The 14569-nt window shown below is 39.5% G+C and overlaps 1 pseudogene; it reads left to right on the forward strand.

Annotated features, from left to right (window-relative positions):
• The first annotated feature begins 4 nt into the window (after positions 1–4).
• Positions 5–9263, forward strand: LOC129837131 (nonsense-mediated mRNA decay factor SMG9-like; annotated as a pseudogene).
• The last annotated feature ends 5306 nt before the right edge of the window (positions 9264–14569 follow it).

Here is a 14569-nt window from a genome sequence, read left to right on the forward strand (position 1 = left end):
ATTCCCGCGTTGTTGCGGGATGATAGTCGTTATATTGCAAACGTCTAGGAACAGCCCCCGGTCTGACGAAGGAAGATAGTCGCCAGGGTTGAAGTGTAAGTTGCAAATATACAGAATGTGCTTCCTCGACGTATCTTAAAGTCTTTTCTAATTGCATGCCCCCACTTCTTCTTCAATTCATCAATGCTCGGGGGATATATGACTGTTTTTGTTTGGAATTTGAGCACTGCGGGACACTACAAACACGTATGTTTTTCGAGTCCGCCATTTCTGTTGCAGGAAATGCGTCTACCCACCTGCACCTACTTCCGCTTTTAAAAGCCAGGAATTGTGAATAGAGCCACCCTTCAGATCCATTCCACCCAAATATATTGATGTTACTGTAGCTAGCCGCCGCATATCAGTAGAGCGGTATCCATTACATTTGAACTGATGTTGTAGCTATCTGTTCCCTTTTTTATTTTTACAGTTGACCACAGTGTGCAACATGTCAGAATCTGGCCACAGTCAACCCGGGATGTATGGACAGGGAAGAAGGAGAAGGCGACGCCGAGACAGGGATGTGGGTCCCCCGGGGCAAAACCTCTCTGGTCTCAGTCGAAATTGAGAATATGTCCCCAGAGAACGCAGGGTAACAACAAGAGTGCACGGCTTTCCTCTGTGGGAAAATTATCTCTATGGGCTTCTTTAGTTTATTGTAATTATCATCTGGTCTTTGAAGGATGCCAGTGAGGAGCTTCCAGGACCACTCCTTCAAAAGACCCCCATCATACTGGCCAAACCCCCTGGAGAACGGGTAAGGAGAGATGCTCTTGCTGAAGGTTGTTGTCTGTAAGCTGACTGAAGGTTTTTACTGAATTCAGATGCATGGGTCTTGACAGTAAATACAACAACAAGTATAATGCATTGGCTCTTGTTTTAGTCCAAGCCTTCCCAGAGTGTACCCATCAGTGGAGGCCAGGCTCTGGAGAAGCCCATCATGCTCATCAAGACCAGGGAGGATGGGGGGGGAACCAGGGACCCCTCCTGACGTGGCTTCTCCAGCCTCTGGCTCTGGGGCCTCAAAGCTAGAGAGGGAGGGCCAGCGCCCTACCCAACCTGTCTACCAGATCCAAAACAGAGGCATGGGAGCAGCTGCTTCCAGTCAATACTGGTCAAAGACCACTGCTTTCTTTACTAGTGTCATCAGTGACCAGAGACAAAATACAGACAATGAAAGAAAGGCCTCAGACCACCATGGATGCAGGACATGTCTACTGATCACCAGCATTACCCTAGCCATTATAAGCGTTTATTTACTGTAGCAGTGAATACAATCTATAACACACTTACAGCTGTGATTGGCCAGACCAAGCTCGTCCCCCCTGAGAAGATGAAGCACAGCATCAAGCTGGTGGACGATCAGATGAACTGGTGTGACAGCGCCATGGAGGTAAAGCTCTTCTGATTATCGTTGTCATGCTATACATATGTGCAACATATGCAACTTTATTTATTTATTTATCAACTCCTAAATATACGTGAACTGCACCATTTTAAACCCAGAGTTTTTAGGAGCTCAATGGTTAAGCACCTTACTGCTCAACACTTTTTTGTGAGTGCGTAGGGAAAAGGGGGCCTGAATATAACATGGGTCAAGTTTAGGGTAGATTGAGGTATAATGCCACCCTACCTCAAAAATATTCATCATCAATATGATGCTAACTAGTTAAAATATCCCATTTGGGATCTAGCTTATGATTAGATCAATAGGGTAAATGCAGATAGCGACACCATGTTTCAGCCAATTTATTTCTAGCCACTATGCCTTTTATTGGTTGGGCTACAGGTGATAATGTTTATTACTAATAGCTTACCTGATAATATGGACTATGCATGGTCCAATATCTAAAAATTATAAAATTTAATAATTCACATGGTGTCAGCATAATTTTATTTTCATTCATTTTGGAGAAGAATTACCTTTTAAAAAAATCGCAAGAACTGTGCTTCTCAGTCCTTATACATAAAAATTATCCGGGGAGACCCGGAGCCCCCTCTTAACCCCCTCCACTGCGATCTTTTTCCCCACTGGTACACATTTTCCCAGAGGAAACACTGAGCCAGAAAGACATGTTGTGTAACAGTTGTGTTGTCCTGTGTTACAGTACCTAAGGGACCAGACAGACATGTTGGTAGTGGGAGTCATTGGCCTACAGGGAAATCCACCACCATGTCTCTCCTGTCTGCCAACGCACCTGACGAAGACCAAAGGTATTGTACTATTGGCACCTCCTTACATGGAGCTCTTTCCATCTATAAAGAAGGGGAATGTTGTGTTGTAAATTGTTATATTCTAAACAAATGTAATTCAATTAGAAAGTAAACGGTAACAGATGGTTGTATTGTATCTGTGTGTCTGACAGGCCTGTGTGTGTTTGTGTAGGGGCTATGTGTTCAGGGCCCAGAGATCAAAGAGAGAGGAGGGAACCAGAGCACTGGTATTGACTTCTACATTACCCAGGAAAGAGTCATCTTCTTGGACACACAGGTCAGATTAAAGCATCAGTGGTTAAGGCGAATCGCTCTATCTCTAATTTTGTATTTATCCATATACCATTCCTCTTGCTCCAATGTTATTTTCTATGCCAATATGTTCCTCCAGCCCATCCTTAGCCCCTCCATTTTGGATCACCTCATCAACCTCCCTCACACCTACAGTGGGCTCCAAAATTACTGGCATCCCTGACTGGCAATGCACAAACAATACTTTAAAAAAATATAAACAATGCAATTATAGAGATAAACTCAAAATACCAACATGTGAAAAATACTGTACTTTATTAATATTTCAATGGAACCAACCAAAATCATTCAATTATTTAATACAAAATAAATTTAACCAAAATCAAGGTTTCATAATTATTGGCACTCCTCATTTAGTACTTAGTGCAACCACCTCTGGCAAGGATAACAGTATGTAGTCTTTTCCTGTAATGTTTGACAAGGTTAAGGAACACATTTGGAGGGATTTTGAACCATTCCTCTATGCAGATCCTTTCAAGATCCTTCACATTTTTGGGTTTGCGCTTATCAACAGCCCCCTTCAACTCAGCCCACAGGTTTTCGATTGGATTGAGGTCCGGCGACTGAGATGGCCATGGCAGAACATTGATTTTGTTGTCACAGAACCATTTCTGTGTGGATCTTGAGGTATGTTTCGGGTCATTGTCTTGTTGGAAAGTCCACCTACGACCAAGTCCCAGCCTTCTGGCAGAGTCAACCAGATTGTCAGCCAAAATTGCCTGACACTTGGTAGAATTCATTATGCCATCAATCTTAATCAGTGCCCCTGGACCTCTGGAATTAAAACAGCCCCAAAACATCACTGACCCCCCTCCATATTTCACCGTGGGTATGAGGTACCTCTCCTTGTATGCATCTCTGTCTGCCAAACATGCCGATGCTGTATCTGACCAAAACGTTCAATTTTGGTCTCATCTGACCAGAGCACCCTCTTCCAGTCATAATTTAAATGACGTTTGGCAAACTCCAAGCGCTTGCGTCTGTGTCTTGTGGTCAGAAAAGGCTTTCTTCTGGTAACCCTTCCAAAGAGCCTGTGGATGTGGAGGTGGCGTCTGATGGTGCTTTTTGAAACCTGGTGACCCCAAGATGCCACCAAGGCCTGCAATTCTTTCACAGTGATTCTTGGGGATTTTGTTGCTTCTCTCACCATCCTCCTCCCTATCCTGGGGGGTAAAATGCATTTGCGTCCTCTACCCGTGAGGTTTTCAACTGTTCCATATCTTTTACATTTTCTAATAATTGCCCTGACAGTGCTCAGTGGTATATTCAATCGTTTGTGGATCTTCTTGTAGCCATTACCAGATTTATGAAGGTATACGACCATCTGTCTCTTTTGAACTGCTAGTTCTTTTGTTTTCTTCATGGTGTTGGATGACAGCGGGATATTGCATGTGTGTTACCTCATTTTTATACCCTAGTGAAACAGGAAGTGATGTAATGGCTCAATATAGTTCTATAAGACTTAGATTCATTTAAATAAGTGGAATTTAATTTGTGGTTTAATTTTGGTAGATGTTATTTACAATAATCTTTAAGGGTGCCATTAATTGTGAAACCTTGATTTGGAGGACATTGATTTTTCATTAAATCAATAAAAAATGTTGGTTGGTTCCATTGAAACATTAATAAAGTACAGTATTTCTCACATGTTGGTATTTTGAGTTTATCTCTATAATTATATTGTTTATATTTGTTTAAGCATTGTTTGTGCATTGCCAGTCAGGGGTGCCAGTAATTTTGGAGCCCACTGTATGTGGAGATGCAGGTCAGTTAGGGGCCAGCAGGGGGCACTGCGCAACAGAGGCTCTAAAGGAGAGCTACTTTCTGTCTAATCTGATCCATTCTTATGATTCAGTCTTGAAACATCTGTCTGTTTGCATAACGTGTTCCCATACTGTATGTTGAAGTCGGTTTGTAAGTTGTACTGTTCTCTCAAGGTGTTAACTCACTCTTTCACCTCTGCTCTTTTTGAATCAGTCTCTTCAGATCACTGCCTTCCTGTTCACAGTGTGCCACGTGGTCATTGTGATTCAAGACTGGTTCACTGACATCAACCTCTACAGGTAACCACCCCACCCGTCTGGGAAACGAGTCCATTAGCACTGATTTACTAATGCTTATCATGGGGTTTTCAAATCAGGGCAGATAGGATCATTATTGGAGGGTAGGGTTCCATGTTCTGTGTCTGAGTGTATTTTGGCTATGGCATTACCTTTTTCATTCATCCCCATGGAAATATTTTTGGGGAAATGATTTACACCCTCACATCCATTCCACTGTCACACCATTGGGAATGTTCTGATATCATATTCATGTTGTGGTTGTTGTGCTGTGTGAATATTCTGACCAGGTTGTACGAAGTGTCTCTGTGATGATGATATTGTTTCTGACCAGGTTCCTCCAGACAGCGGAGATGTACCAACAGGCTTATCACAACATTCACATATTTAAACACTATACTATTGTGTTGTTTCTATATTAGGATTCCTGCACGTGCATCTTTCTGAAGAGTGAGAGGTGCAAAGCAGAGACAAATGTCATTAAAAAGCCCCATAAAGTGTGCAGACATGGGTTTAGTTAGCATGTATTGACTGATCATGTTTTGGTTTCTATATGCAGGCATGTTGTCCATGCTGGACTGTAATATTTTTCCCTGGACTGGACCGCGACTCCCTGGAAACAGCTCAACATGTTCCTGCTGCCCTTCATGGAGAATGAGGGGGAGGACGTGCAAACCAAAGCAGGTCAGAGCAAATACCATGTCTTAGTTTTCACACACGTCTGTCTATCTTTGTGGATATTCTCCTCTCTCATTCCTTTCTTATGTTGATTACCCATGTCTGTGTTTTGTTCTAGGGTCCGGGGCTGCCCCTCTCTTCTCTCCTCCCGGGCTACAGAGGACACCCCACCTTCTCCTCTCAGGTCTCCAAGCTCCGCAGCCAAATCCTGGCCATGTCCCGCTGTCAGCTGTCACACACCATCCTCACAGAGAAGAACTGGTAAGGGAAGCACAGAGGGACACACGTGTTGTCGTGTCTGTCACTCACTGTATACATTTTGTGATTAGCTGGAAATGAGGCAAAACTGTACTCGAAAATATGTTTGACTGTTATGTTGTGACAGGTTTCACTATGCAGCTCGCATCTGGGACGGGGTGAAGAAGTCCTCAGCCCTGTCTGAATACAGTCGTCTACCGGCCTAGCAGCACTGTCAACCTGTTATGAATATACTGGAGGAAATGGATGTCCCTCTCCTACATCAGGACTAGAAGAGACAGAGGGAGGTGGGTCTGGAGATGGACAGTGCCAGTACTATTGGGCTCACAGGTTCAGTCAGTGGTGATATGAGGTGCTTGATGTTGAGGAGAGGTCCATCTCATTGGGAACATATGGAACTACAGATAGTTCAACAGTTCAACTTTGGTGCCTCTGGCTTTGTAACAGAGGGAGAAAAGGGGACAGCTGATCAGATTCAGGTGTCAATGTGACCGTAAATAACCTTGCTAAGTTTCAGCAGATTCAGATGGTACAGAGAATGACTGACTTTGACTAACATGATACAAATGGTGAAAGTAATATTTAGTTGAAGCATACAGTGGTGCTTCATTTTTATTTCATATGTGATTGTCTAAAGTATTTGTTACCCGGTTCACCTGAAATGTTCAAATTGTTTATTATGTAAAGATGGAGCTGAGATTCAGGGCGAGACACTCTGCAACTTGACAAGAATTTATAAAAATATGATGTAATCATTAACATTAAACAGATATACTCTGTTATATCTCCCTTCTGATGTAGTAAGATAAGAATACTGTAAGAACATTCTGAAAGAGTATAAAATCCTTTGTATTCCTCAACCTTTCCATTTCAGGCAAGTAATATTGATTAAGTCTTAACTAGGATTATTTTCAAATCCAGAAACAAAAATATTTTTTGATTATGCAATCATCTCAAAACATCAGCTTTGACTGTAATGGTGGTGATAGAATCCTTAAAAAAAAATTGACTTCATGCTGTAGGTTATAGAAATTAAATTGGTATGAATATGCAAAAGGAAGCATAGTATTTTATGTATATATTTGGACAAGATATAGTTTCCTTGTATAATTAAAAAGGCACTTATGAAAAAACATCCCTTGATCTTGATAAACACAATCAAAACAGTCTCTTTGACATTATCTCACTCATAGGCCTTCAGAGCCTTCTTCAGTAATTTTGTGCATCTTCAGACCATCAATGTTGACCCAGCTGCCTTTGTCAGAATTCTGATGCGTCTTTGCTTATCTCCTTGTTCAGAGGGGACTTGAGGACTGCTTTCAGCTCCTCCACTGGCACATTTGTTCTACCAGCAAGGCTATGCAGAGGCTCATTATCAAGACCAAAAGCCTGATAGTACATTCTGATCTCCCTTACCAAGATGGTTATATCTACACTAACAGAGAGACCTGAAATTGATATTGCTGCCACCCAGCCAGATACATGTGCTGATCTCCATATGTTGGCTTGGAGAGCCTCATTCTTCCTCTGGTTGATTTTCAGGTTTATGTTGGGAATGGCTAACAGCAGGACATGCCTCTTGAGAACAGGAGTTTCCTTCTCCATTTTCTCCACCAGTTTGGGGAAGTCATAGTGAGGTAGTGAAACTGGAGATGAGGAAGACCTGAGGAGACTCCACAACATGATACTCAAAGTCCTAAGAAGAGCAAACAAATGAAAATCAAGACAAGTACAACCACAACAGTAACTATGTTTCCATTAACTTGTACAGTGATTAAAAATATAAAAAAAGGTCGACATTTAGGAAGTTCGCATAGAAAATAGATGCGACAATTGTCTGCTAGGGTGAGTTTCCATTTAACTATCTTTTTGATGAAGAAAGCTGGACGTAATGACATCACCCCTACAAATATTTATTTATTTCTTTGGCTTTACTTTTTAACATTAGGCTTTATTCTACACCAGCACCATACCAGTGTGTACATACACTGAGTGTACGGAACATCTGCTCTTTCCCTGACGTGGACTGACCAGGTGAAAGCTATGATCCCTTATTGATGTTACCTGTTAAATACACTTCAATCAGTGTAGATGAAGGGGATGAGACTGGTAAAATAAGGACTTTTAAGCCTTGAGACAATTGAGACATGGATTGTGTACGTGTGGCATTCAAAGGATGAATGGGCAAGACAAAAGATTTAAGTGCCTTTGAACTGGGTATAGTAGTAAGTGCCAGGTGCAGGTGCACCAGTTTGAATGTGTCAAGAACTGCAACACTGTTGGGTTTTTCACGCTCAACAGTTTCCCGTGTGTATCAAGAATGGTCCACCACCCAAAGGGCATTCAGCCAACTTGACACAACAGTGTTGAGTCAATATGGGCCAACATCCCTGTGGAACGCTTTTGACATATTTTAGATCCCATGGCCGAAGTGCAACTCAGTATTAGGAAGGTGTTCTTAATGTTTTGTACACTCAGTGTACATGCAACATAATGTCATATTGCAATGAGAACATAGCATTTTACAAACAACATCATGTGACTCTAAGGGAATACCCCAATAAAGTGCCATAAGGGATGGATGCAGATTAACACAAATATTCTTTACTTTGTTTATAACCAATGATGTTACACTAGCCGAATAAGCAGCACATGAGTAAAGTCTTTTTATGAAAAAAAATCATGATTTAAGTACCATTGCGCTCAAACTCAAAATGTTGGTGTGTTAAACCAATATACAACGAATGAAGGGTGGTTTGCACACAAAATATACAAAACTTCCCAACTTCCTTTTACATTTTTTTCTTTTTCAGCAGGTCAGGGAATAAACTAACACAAATGTTTCGTTGTCTACCTTCTTCTGTGTATGTCTGGTTTCAGACAGCAGTTATCAAGAGTGAGACACAGCCGTGAATTATAGTAATCAACAGGACCAAGTTTTGCAAAACTTTAGAATTAAATGTTAGAATTGGGTATTTTAAAACTGAAAATGAGATTCTAATCCTTGACACAAGTATGAATGATTGTTAACAACAGTTGATTAACAATTGGTTGGCATTCTCACATGTTCGTGGAGTGGATCATGTACTCACCTATAACAAAGATATCAAATCTATATTGAGCAAGTATTTGCTGAAGTTGTATCTATTTGCTGAAGTTGTATCTATTTTTTGGTGTGAACCACCCTTAAATGTGTTACATTTCCATTCAAATGAATGAACAATCGATTCTCAAATGACATCTTTGTTGTAAGCACCGGCTGAGTGACGGAATCTCAGTCTACAGTTATGGACCTGTGTTTGTCATTTTTAGCCTGCATAGATGCATAGATAACAAACACAGCGAGTAGCAGCAGTGTACAAAAACGGGGGGGGGGTCGGGGGTCAGCCATTCCCAGTTCACTCCCTAACTTTTTCCCTTGTCCCTAACCCTTAGATGTTTGTAAATGTGTAAGGTGTAAGCAATACGGTGTGAGCTCTACCACTTTCCCGAGTATACCTATCCAGACCCTTCAGAAAAATCAGAGTTAAGTCAGGGCCAAGGAGGAGGGATAGGGAGTGAATTTGGACCAGCAAATAATGTGTATGTGCCACCTAAGAGTTTCAATTCAGTTTTTTTTGTTCATTCAGGTTGAAGTTCACAGTGGAACTTACATTACCATTCTATTATGTGTAAAAAAAATAAAATGAATGATGACTGAAATATATTTTGATATAAATATATATATATTTTTTTTTTTTCTTCATATTTCAGAATGCAAAGATAGGAACTGTGTAAGAACAGTGGTGAAGTCCAGAGTTAGGGAGGTTAGAACAGAATCTAAGGGAAGAATAGGGAAGGAAAGAACTGTTGTGACATTGATGTTATTATACAATAAACAGGTGAAATTAGTAGAAAGAGGAGGAAGGGAAGCGCTACTAAGGTACACAATAGTACATTTTGGTAGACAGAAGGTGCTCTTTGGTAAAAGGGGTGAATTGGTCATCAAAAAGAAAGGAGGACCAAGGCACTCTTCAAATACTTAATTAAAATGCCTTTATTTGTATGGCATGTTCAATAGAAACAAGGTTTAAAAAATCCGACGCGTTTCCACTGCATGGCCTTCGTCAGAGAGTACAAAGAAATAATACAATGTCCTCTTTTGAACAGCTTTTCCAATTAGCCCTAATTTGAAGAGGGAGTGATTACAAAATTGATTGGACACACCTAGTAAGCAATACTATACACATTAAAAAGTGAAATACTGTAGCTATGTTATCATAAAAATACAACTCCAAGCTAGAAGTATCAGAATACTTAGAAAGGTAGTTCTAACCTTAAATATGACTGGGAAAAGTGTCAAGAATAAGAAAGCAATATATTATATATTAATATATTATATTATATACTAGTTGAGTATCTGGAGCATTAGCATTTGTGGGTTTGATTACAGGCTCAAAATGTCCAGAAACAGAACTTTCGTCTGAAACTCGTCAGTATATTCTTGTTCTGAGAAATGAAGGTGATTCCATGTGAGAAATTGCCAAGAAACTGAAGAGCTCATACAACGCTGTGTACTACTCCCTTCACAGAACAGTGCAAACTGGCTCTAACCAGAATAGAAAGAGGAGTGGGAGGCCCCGGTGCACAACTGAGCAACAGGACAAGTACATTAGTGTCTAGTTTGAGAAACAGACGCCTCACAAGTCCTCAACTGGCAGCTTCATTAAATAGTATCCACAAAACACCAGTCTCAACGTCAACAGTGAAGAGGCGACTCCAGGATGTTGGCCTTCCAAGCAGAGTTCCTCTGTCCAGTGTCTGTGTTCTTTTGCCGATCTTAATCTTTTCTTTTTATTGGCCAGTCTGAGATATGGCTTTTTCTTTACAACTCTGCCTAGAAGGCCAGCAGATACACAACATTAAACATATTTAAGGAAAGCAATCGCATTCTGTAACATAAGTCTCCAATCAATAATTGTAGATGCCTGAAAGGCACCAGAATATCTAACTGCAAGGAATGCTGTGCATTGTTCCACACATAAGAGGCAAAAAAAACAAATGGAGATTTTCCCAATTCTGTGGAGACCAAATGGATCTCCAGAGTTATATTAAGATTTGGTTCAGTAACATGAACAATTCCTAGGTCAACAAACTAATACAATCAGTGGAAGTTGCTGACGGGAGGACAGCTCATAATAATGGCTGTAACGGAGCGAATGTAATGGCATCAAACACATGGAAACTATGCAATTGATGTATTTGATACCGTTCAACTCATTTCACTCCAGCCATTACCACGAGCCCGTCCTCCCCAATTAAGGTGCCACCAACCTCCTGTGGCTACAATATGTATAAGCCGTACATTCATTAGCTGGCAATAAAAGTAATATTTAATCGGTATGTTCCTGGTCAATTTTTAAGTGTTGTTATAGTATGGATTGTACCGCTGAGTGACCGTTCTGTAACGTTGAGCCCTCCCTTATAAAAAAAAGATTGCAGTTTTGAAACTGCAGTAAAGTGCAGTAACTGCAGTCGACTGGTATTTTGGATGCAGTAATTGCAGTATACTGCACTCTAACGACAGTTACACTGCAAAATGACTGCATTAAGAAAAACTTATTTTGGATGCAGTATTTGCAGCATAATGCAGTTATACTGCACTCTGACTGCAATCTTTTTTCATAAGGGCTGCTGAACAGGTCCTGTATTTTTGACAACAGCGAATTTTGCTAGCAAAGGTCGCAATTGCTTGTATTATTATTATACATAAAGGAAATAAATTGTACATTTTACAGGTTATGATCATAACAACTAAGTCTCTGACATAAAGAGGGAGAACAGTAAACATGCAGGTTTGGGTCTTTTATATATATATATTTTTTTTTACATTGTAATAAACTTAGTGAAATATTAACGGAATATATTTACAAAATAATACATATAGTAGCAGTCAGCTTTGTACATCAGGACGACAACTACATGTGTTTTGACTACTAGAGTCTTTTTTTTTATGATGGACATTTTTTAATGTAGGAAAACCAGCATACATATAAGAAGCATACAAATAGACAATGATAACATATGCTAGGGGGTACAACAAATGACATATTATACAAAGACCTTAAAAGAAACACACATTGATTGTTTTAACAGCTTTCTTATTAGAAGAATGTTGAATGGTCTTAAAACCTGTTGATGATAGGGGGCGCTATAAACACTTTGGGGGAAAATCGTTCACAATTTAAACGGCCTCATACTCAATTCTTGCTCGTACAATATGCATATTATTATTACTATTGGATAGAAAACACTCTCTAGTTTCTAAAACCGTTTGAATTATTTCTCTGAGTGAAACAGAACTCATTCTGCAGCAGATTTCCTGTCAAGGAGTGAGATTTCAGAAGTCGAGGTCCCTGTTCTGGGCTCAGTTTATAAGTCCCCATGTAAGCCATCGGGCTACATGCACTGCACACGCCTTCCTATAGATGTCAGTAAGCGGGGAGATTTTGAATGGAGTGAATTGCGCAATCTGGGACCTTTTATAAGACCGTGGAACGGAAGGACCGTCCTTTTCAACGGTGCGCTTGGCGCACGGAGTCATCACAATGGCGTCCTGAAAATGCTTTCGTTTTAGTAGTTCTATATCTCCGGTCATGTTTTTATTCGTTATAGGTGTTAAAGACATCATAAGGTAGTTAATTTAAACCGACTTAGCAGTTTATTGCAATTTTCTGGGATTTCTTTCTCATGCGCTTTCAAGAGTTTGACACCTCTCCAGTTGTTGGCTAACATTAGCAGCTATTTCGACCGGACAAGAGGACATCTTTCAACCCAAAGACGATTGTTCTGGAGAAATGACACCTTGTCCAAGATTCTGATGGAAGCTCAACTAATAGTAAGCAGTCTTTATGCTGTTAATTCGTACTTATGTTGACAAATGTCAGATAATAATTCCGCCATGAATTATGGTGCGGTCTCGCTTAAGCGCACGCTGTATGCTTGAAGTAACGTTAATTTTAAAAATGTAACCCAGCGATTGCATTTAGAACTAATTTGTCTTTCAATTGCTGTCCAACCTGTATTTTTTAGTCAAGTTTTGGAATAGTTTTCGATAAGAATAGGTGTCTTTCCAAGATGGCGCCGGACAGATTGCTTGACGTTATGGACACTATTTTCATTGTATAAGCACGATTTGTGCCGCTAAATATGCACATTTTCGAACAAACTCTATATGCATTGTGTAATATGATGTTATAGGACTGTCATCTGAAGAATTCTGAGAAGGTTAGTGAAAAAATTAATATCTTTTGGTGGTTTATACGTAATGGCTATGTTTGGCTTGAATTAATGCTATTGTGAGCTATTGTGATGTTTGCTATTGTGCTAAGCTAATATAACGCTATATTGTGTTTTCGCTGTAAAACACTTAGAACATCTGAAATATTGTCTGGATTCACAAGATCTGTGTCTTTCAATTGCTGTACGCTGTGTATTTTTAAGAAATGTTTTATGATGAGTAATTAGGTAATACACGTTGGTCTCTATAATTGCTCTGGCTGCTTCGGTGCTATTTTTGATGGTAGCTCTGATGGTAGCTGCAATGTAAAACTGATTTATACCTCAAATATGCAAATTTTTCGAACAAAACATAGATTTATTGTGTAACATGTTATAAGACTGTCATCTGAGGAAGTTGTTTCTTGGTTAGTTTGGTTGGTTCTTGGTTAGTTAGGTTGGCTTTGTGCATGCTACCTGTGCTGTGAAAAATGTCTGTCCTTCTTTGTATTTGGTGGTGAGCTAACATAAATATACGTGCTGTTTTCGCTGTAAAACATTTTAAAAATCGGACATGTTGACTGGATTCACAAGATGTGTATCTTTCATTTGCCGTATTGGACTTGTTAATGTGTGAAAGTTAAATATTTCAAAAAAATATTTTGGGAATTTCGTGCTCTGCCTTTTCAGTGGAATGTGGGAGGAGTTCCGCTAGCGGAACGCAGGGGCTAGACAGGTTTGTACTGCTCGAATTTCTTATAGAAAACACGGAAGAGTGTTTTTTTATTAGTGAATTTACATTTATGAATATGACATTTTGCCATTTGCACAATTAGATTTACAAGGTAAAATATTTTTTCTTTATCCTTATTTTAAGGAAACCGAGCAGCACATTCTCCTATAACAAAACAAAAGTAATCAAGAATATTAACAATTATAAAACTGAGTATCTTTCCATAATTGTTTTACATGTAGACAATGCCAAAATAAATGCAAAACTGTTTCTGGATGCTCAACACAAAAAGTACAGTCAATGTTAATGTCTTAAGTTAATTCAGGGAATGATTCGCAGAGCAATACTTATGGATCATTCTGAAAGAGACCTCTGACCTTGTTAACAAGCAGGTATTTGTGTGGTAATAACCAGACTTTTTCCCAACAGATATTAATGACAAATGTATTCCAGTAAGTTGTGACATAAGGAATGGATACAAAGCACGTATAGATCTGTTGTTCTGAGGGAGCAAGGAGAAACACATTTTTCCTATTGGATAGTCAACTGGATTAAGCGAGGGTAGGTCAAGAAGGTGAGGTCTGGCTACACCTCTAAACAACATGAGAGTTCCAGATGGAATAGCATCAAAGACAATGGCGAACTCTCTAGGTGTAACAGGGATATTGTAACGAGATTAAATATTCCTCATAATTGAGTAACAATCCTTCTGCATTAAAAAGTTGACTCACCAGCAGGATATGATTATTAAACCAGTTCTTAAAAAATAAAGACTTGTTTCTATACAAAATATCCTTATTGTTCCAAATGAAATACCTATGCGGGGGGAAATTATGTTTATATATTAACGACCACGCTAAGAATACTTGTCTTTGAAAAGCAGATAATTTTGTAGGAATCTTATCAATGTTATAGTTACAAAGTAACATAAAATTGAGGCCACCAAAACGGGAAAAGATATAATGAGGGCTGAAATTCCAAATTGAAGTTGGATTCTTTAAGAAATGTTTAGCCCAAT

This window comes from Salvelinus fontinalis, chromosome 38, assembly GCF_029448725.1.
Source record: "Salvelinus fontinalis isolate EN_2023a chromosome 38, ASM2944872v1, whole genome shotgun sequence".
Classification (NCBI taxonomy): domain Eukaryota; kingdom Metazoa; phylum Chordata; class Actinopteri; order Salmoniformes; family Salmonidae; genus Salvelinus; species Salvelinus fontinalis.